The sequence below is a fragment of the Falco punctatus genome, assembly GCF_963210335.1.
Source record: "Falco punctatus genome assembly, chromosome: 4".
NCBI lineage: Eukaryota > Metazoa > Chordata > Aves > Falconiformes > Falconidae > Falco > Falco punctatus.
This window is the reverse complement of record NC_137583.1, coordinates 37,137,854-37,144,852: the sequence shown is the minus strand read 5'-3', so window position 1 is coordinate 37,144,852 and position 6,999 is coordinate 37,137,854. Positions and strand designations below refer to the sequence as shown.

General features: G+C 61.2%; 1 long non-coding RNA gene across 2 annotated transcripts in view; it reads right to left on the bottom strand.

The window, feature by feature from the left end:
• The window catches only part of LOC308062836, a 44,880-nt gene that overhangs the window by 11,350 nt on the left and 26,531 nt on the right, over positions 1-6,999 (bottom strand). The window contains exon 1 of one of the 2 annotated variants that reach the window (XR_013927715.1): positions 648-6,999. This exon is cut by the window's right edge and continues 26,531 nt beyond it. This is a non-coding gene — a long non-coding RNA (uncharacterized lncRNA). The remainder of the gene's footprint in view (positions 1-647) is intronic. The other variant, XR_013927716.1, reaches the window with a different exon arrangement.

Below are 6,999 nucleotides of genomic sequence, written 5' to 3'. Positions count from 1 at the left end.
CTGGTTGACAAAACGTCTGGGTGCTGGCATGTTCCCCGGGATGCTGATCCACACTGACACCTGTGCCCCAGGCTCCCACCCCTCCACTCCCTGCTGCTGCTCCGGCTTTGCCCTCACCCCTCCATCCACTCCCTAGGACAAAGTGTCACTGTGGGCATGGGGACATCAGGGATGTTGCTGCCCACAATCCCAACAAGCCACTTATACAGGATCTAATGACCAGCACCGCCGGTGCCGTCCCAGTGTGGGTGCAGGTCAAGGAGCCCTCCACCAAAACTGGGGCTGCCCTGGCGTGGCCAGACATCTCCTCATTCCTTCCACATGTCCCAGTTCTTGGGCACTGCGCTCCGACACGCCTGCCCAGGGCTGCCCTTCACCGAAGTGGGAGATGTGGCAGGGCAGACCTTCCCCCGCGGCTGCGCAGCGCCAGAGGCTGGGAGTGCTGGGATGGGCACCATCAGGGCTGGCTCCCCGCAGGCAGGGGGACAGGCAGGGGGACCCAACCCCTGGCTTTCCAAGCCCCCAGGCAGCAAGGTCCCTGGGGAGCACGGATCACCCCGCTGCCTCTCCATCCCAGCACCCCGTGGGAGCCCCCGCCGGGCGCTCACAGGCAGACCCCCCCAACCCCCCTAGCACCGAGTCCTCACCACCCACTCCGCCAGCGGCAGCTTCAGTTTCTCACAGCACCCTCTTTTCTGAGCCATTCGTCACGGCCCCCAGCACAAAAGACAGGGAGAGAAAGAAACAAGGAGTAGGAAAAGGAAGGAAGATAAAAAAAAAAAATAGAGAAAGGGAGCAAGAAGGAAAGAAAGAGGGAGGACAAGGCGTGAAAAGAGCCAGGTCTGTCGCCGAGAGGGGAGGAGGGGAAATTATGAAATAAATGAAGCACCTCGGCGGTTCGGGGGGCACTGGAAGACAGCCCGACCACGGCTGAATTTTAAACGCCTGCTGCACAATCGGTCCCATTTTGCGAAGAGAGGAAGCTGTGTCCAAAGACCCTCATGTTTATTCATGAGGAGCCTTGCTGGCCCCTCCCACCCTATTGTCTGGGGGTATTTATTTGGGGGCATCTGTCTGGCCCGATGAATGGCAGAGGGGTAATAAATGGGATGGTGGGGCCGGGGAGGGGAGCTGGCGCAGCCAAGCTGGGTGGTGGGCTGCCCTGTCTCCCGACCCCCTTCCCACTCCTCCTTTCGGCCCCATGCCACCTGCGGGGAGCTTCTGCCCCCCACACTGTCGCCAGCCCCCAAAGCAATGCAAGCAGAGCTCCCCACAGACCCATGGTGGTCCAGGGGTGGCAGGGCAAGGGGAGTGGGGACAGGTCTGGAGGGCAAAGATGGGTGGTACTGGGTCTGTGGGCTGCTGGAGGCCAGGGGAGTGAAGGGTGGGCATCCCCAAGGTGCCAGCAGCAGCAAAGTCAGGACAGGGCACGCCACTGAGAGCAGCTGCGTGGGGCAGGCCTTGCTGGGGGCTTGCCTTGCCTGGCTGGGAGCGGCAACCAGCCCTTCCACAGGCAGCAAGAAGGAGTAGGCAGCCCCCAAGGGGCAGGCAGGGCTGGTTCAGGAAGAGGAGGACCCCATTCATCCACACAGAGGGGCAGGAGGCTCGTCGGGGACAGGGTGGGCAGCCTGCGGTGGGGAGAGCTGCATCCCATGTCTGCTGGGCCAGACCACCAGTCTCCTGCCTCTCCTGCCAGAGAGAAGCTTCCTCCAGTGGAAACTCCACTTCATCCTCCCGCAGTGGGTCACAGTCCTCTGACTGTGAGGAGCTCCGCATCAAAACCAGCCTCGGTCGTGTCAAGGGGCTCAGGCACTTCACAGCCTGGAATCAAGACCCTGGTGTGTTCTGGGGTCATTGGGACCCATGGGGCACAGCAGAGGCCAGCCAGCCTGGCTCTGGGAGAAGCACATTGCACCAGAGAAACCTGGTGGCTCTCCTGCAACGGGGCTGGTGGAGGTGTGGGAACAGAGTGGCTGAGCTGATGTAGGCAGCTTGGCTTTCTCCATCCCAGCCTTTCCTTCACCCTGTGCTCAAGGGAGCTGGTGTCCTGCACAACCCTTGCCCAGGGAACACCTGCAGGACACAGGGGTGATGCTCTTTTACAGAGAAAACCATTACAAGGTCACCCAGCTGGAAGCTGGAGTTCATCAAATTCAACCTTGAAACAAGCCACAGCCTTGAAGAGGAGCAAAGAAAGGAGGTGGCTCTCAATGGCACAGCCACAAGACCCACTTGCCCCAGCGCACGCTGTCACCCAGATGCTGGCAGAGGTGGCACGATGCAGGGAGGGGACCAGGGCTCCTGGCCAGCCACCTCCACTGTGGTGGCAGGGCCCAGGCAGATGCTCCTGCCCAGGCGCCGGGTGCCTGAGGAGGGTTGGGAGGTGCTGGGCAGGGAGAGCAGCCAGGAAGAGCCAGCCTGGCCAGCAGCTCAAGGAGCAGATGGTGCAGTCCACAGGCGAGCACAGACACCTCCCCGCCCGGGCCAGGAGCCAAGGCGATGGCGCGGTTCCCTGCCAGCACCCACAGGCTCTGCTGGGACGGGGAGGCAGCCAGGTGAGTGGGCTCCTCACACCCAATCTCCCTCCTCAAAACACGAATGTCCTCGCTCCTGCACGGCAGCAAGCATCACACCGGCCAGCACGTATGCCCCGAGTGCAGAGGTCGGTAGGAAGGGGACGGAGCCATGCCTCCATCTTGGTCGCTGGCAGAAGCTCGCTCAGCAGTTTGCTTGTGAGTTCTATCCAGGAAAGTAGTTTTGGAAGGGCATTAGATTTTTGGCAGAGAAGTTGCCTCGTAGCCACGTAAGCCCAAGCACAGCTGCCAGCTGCACTTCCCTGATCTCTTCCATTCCCAAACCTTGGCAGAAAATCCCTCTGTAGCCACAGCCAGTCACCCCCTGGTCCCTTCTCCCTCTGCCCTTGCTTTGGATGGCTCCTGCCTCACCCCCTCACCCCCTGTGCCAGTTTGTATCCCACCTGAGACAGTCTCCAGCAAGGAGACTGGGACCACTAGGGCTCTGCTCAGGTCCCTCTGGGATAATGCCCTGCAGGAGAGCCACACGGGACAGCAGATCTCCAGGAGGCCAGGTGAGGAATATCCCCCGGCCACCAGCCTCCTGGGACAACAGCAACGGGACAGATCAGCCCAGTGGCACCGCTGAGGATCCAGCTTTCAGTGAGGTTGTTAAACACTTGTAACCACCATCCTCAGGGCTCTGCCACTAGACCTTCACCTTCTCCTGGCCCGGGTGACACCACGCACCCTGGGAGGAAGGGCAGAGAGAGGTGGTGGGGAAAGAAATTGATAGGAAAATCAGCTTATGCTTCAGCCCAGCAAAATCAAATGCCTCTTCAGCCAAAGTGGGAACAGGGAAATGATGTGATGAGCTGGCAGCCTCCAAAACCCCATCTCCTCTCCACTCAGGTGCCACAGGAGAGGTCGTGCACAGGGAAGATTACCACAGGCAAGAGAAGGTGGTGACCAGATAAGCTACTCACCCTCTTGCACGCTGGCCAGCCCACATCCCTACACTGCTGGCAGAATGTTCTCCGCGCCCTGTGTTTTGGAGACCTCACTTCCCACTAATGAGATGCTTCCTAGGTTGTAATTCGGACAAGTTGGCTTCGGTTGAGAGAAAACCAGAAGGAAAATCCTCCCAGTCCTTCCGGCTTCTGTAATTGAATGCAAATTGTTCGGTAAATATCTGCAGCCAAACACCCCCGCGGCCACAGAGCGGAGGAGGGAGTGCCTTGCTCCAGCCGGGATGGTTTCTACCACGGGGTGATTTTTCCGGCATGCACGCTTGGCTCTTCTTGACAAAGGGAGAGAGCTGGGGGGCACATCCCTGGCCAGCATCAGCTTTGCTTCACAGAGGTGGCGACAGGGTGGACAGCACATGTGCCAGAGGCTGTGATCCTCCCGCTGCCCGCTGTTGCCAGCCCTCCCTGCCTGCGGGGGGGTCCGGAGGTCCCTGCAGAGAGGGCAGCGTGGTGAGGCAGGGCAATGCCCCGGCCAGGAGGGATGCTCCCTGGCCAGAAGGGATGCTCCCTGGGACGAGAAATGAGCTGAGTGCAGGCAGGGAGGACAGGAGGGAAGAGACGTGGGAGCAGAGACGACCACATGGGCACTGCCTTATAGGTCCTGAGCCGTTTGGGCAAGGGGGGTTTGTTAAACCCCCGAGCCATTTGGGATAAAGCAGCCATAGCCAGGCTTAGGGCACTGCCCTGCAGGGGCACCTCATTGCAAGAGCGGGGGTCACATCTGATGCTGCATCCAAGCCTCAGGGATGCCTTGTCCCCCGTCTTCGGCTGTGGGGTGCAGGTCAGTGCCCAGGCTGGGCTCCACCTGCCCTTGGGGAGAGGGAATGGCCCCAGAGCAGGGCTGGTCCCCACTCTCATCCACCACCCAGGGGGAAACCCACCCTGATCTGCACTGTTTCATCCAGCCCTTGGCCTCAGGCCGGCCACCCACTCTTCACCCATCATTCAACACATCCTGATGGTGGAAGAAGCATCTTCAACAGCCTGGCATGACCCGCTGGCACCATGCAAATACTGTAAGCTGTGAACACCTCTGTGTGCAGTCACAGACACACGTGATAAGATCCATGGTTCCAGAAACACGCTCCCAAGGAGATATTTAATCAGGCAAGGGGAACGGCCCCAGATGCCCAAACTCGCTAACAGACAGATGCAAACATTGAGCGAGACACCCAGAGCCCACGACATGTGCATACACACAGTCAGACACATCCGTACACAATACCTCATTAAACATGGGCCGTGTACAGCCCCAGATTAGGTCTGGCTGGGCTGCGGGCACCCGGCCAGGCGGGGATCAGGGTTCAACTTCAGCTTTGACAAGTCCCAACATCTCACGAGCAGTTCTCAGGAGATTCCCGTTGCCCTGGACTGACAGTGGGCACAGCGGGGCAGCCCTGGGCTGGAAAAAAGGGACAAAAGCGCTAAAGCTCATCCCATCCTACAAGCAGGTTCAGGACCCCTGACCTTGTTGTGGTTTTGCCCCGTCGCTGGCAGCGCTCAAGGTCAGACCGGAGCAACCTCATCTGGTGAGAGATGTCCGGGGAGGACGGACCGGGTGATCTTCACAGGTCTCTTCCGACTCAAACCACTCGCTGATCTACCGATCCAGGGACGGAGTCGGCCCCAGCCCGAGCGTCCCGCTGGACGCACCGGCGGCGGGGCGGGGGGACGCGCATCCCCCCCGGCCCGGGACCCCGCGCCCCGGGCGGCCCGTCCCAGGGCCTCTGCTGCCACCTCTCCGCGCCGCGGGGAAGCGCAGCCCGGCCCGGCCCGGCCCCGCCGCCAGCGGCCCCCGGCCCCGCCGCCCCCGCCGGCTCGGGATGGCCGGGCGGCTGCAGCGCCGCCGGTGCCCCCGCCGCGGGAGCCGCTTGCCCGCCTCGCCCTGGCGTCGGCCGCTCGTTCCGGGCCCTGGCCCCGCCGGGGCTGCCGAGCGGCGGCCGGGACGCGGTGGGGGCTGCAGCGCCCCGCGCCCGCTCCTGCCTGCGGGGTGCCCCCCAGCACCGAACGGGCCATCCCACGCCCTCCCGCTTCCAGAGGTCTCTCCTCGCCCCCAGACCACCCCAAGCCACGTTGCCTGGTGGGCTCCGGTGAGGGCCCCCCCGGACACCTGCAACCTGCGCCCCGCGTGTCTCTCCTGCCCGTGCCAGCAGCGCCCCGCGTCCCGCTCCCAGCCCTGCTCCGGCAGCATGCCCAGCCCTTCTTCCCAGTGCCATGCCCTGCCACACCTCAAACTGGGAGAAGTTCTGCACCGCCCCGAGCCCAGCGCCTCGGGCAGGGCACACTGGCTGTGCCACAGCCACCGCCGAGGGCTGCTGGGCCCCACATCGCGCTCCTGCCTGGGACACGGCCAGCAGCTGGTACCATGGGCTTTGGCACGGGCTGTTTGGGGTCTGGAGGCCAGCAGGATGTTCAAGCACGGGTGCTGGGCGTCCTTGTGCAGGGAGATAGTCCATCCTGCATGGACACCCCCTCTCTCCCGTTGGGACAGGCAATGGACTTGAGCAATTGATCCTCAGACGTGCCGCAGGCACGGAGCAGCGGTTCCTTCTTCACATCGCTTCTAAGCGCAACCATCAGCTCTAAGCACTGTCTCTCCCTTCAAATGGCAGCTAGACCTCAAACCCTGCACGGGCATCCTGGAGGGAGGGGAGCCAGAGTGTCCCCGACACCAGAGTGTCCCCAGAGCCAGGCCTGGGAAAGAGGGACACTTCACATCTTCATTGTGTCACCAAGTCCTCAGCAGTACATAGCAACAGGGAAACACAATTATTGAGGCAAATGCAGCTGCCTCCCACATGAAGGAAACAGAACTGGTCAAAGCTGGGAAGCTCAGGAGGGGGGAAGGAGAAAATTTTCAGAAAATACTCTTTTTCAATGACAGTGGGGCTAAATGCACGTTGCACACACGCGCGCGCGCACACACACACACACACACACACACACAAAACAAACAAAAGCCCTAGCACACACTGAGGTCCTCCAGCGATGCCTTGAACTGGTTTGTGGGAGGGCCTCCCTGCGATGCCACCATCTCGATGGCTGCCCCTCTCCTGCGTTGACAAAAGGCAGCGTCACACATGCCTGAAGAAGCCAGTCCCAGAGCCCATTTGCTGTTCTTTCCATTGTTTCACTTTAATGAGTTGCTAGCGAGGGATGACCTTTCCCTCTCTCTCTTCAACAAAGAAACAAATACATTTCTCAAAATCACGGGGGAAAAGAAAACATGTCAGGAAGCGCAATGGCTGCAGAGCTACCAAACGTGCCGTTGACATGGCCAAGAACACTGCAGCGACCCAGTGCAGCTGAAGACCTGTGGTGACCAGGGGGCATCAGGAGGGCTTCACGTGGAAGGGTTGGTCCTGCAAGCCTGGGGCTGCAGGTGCAAAGCACTCCAGGGGCTCGGGCTTTCACCAAGACCTGCACAAAGCAGGTCCCAAAGACTCCTCTGGGGTGGG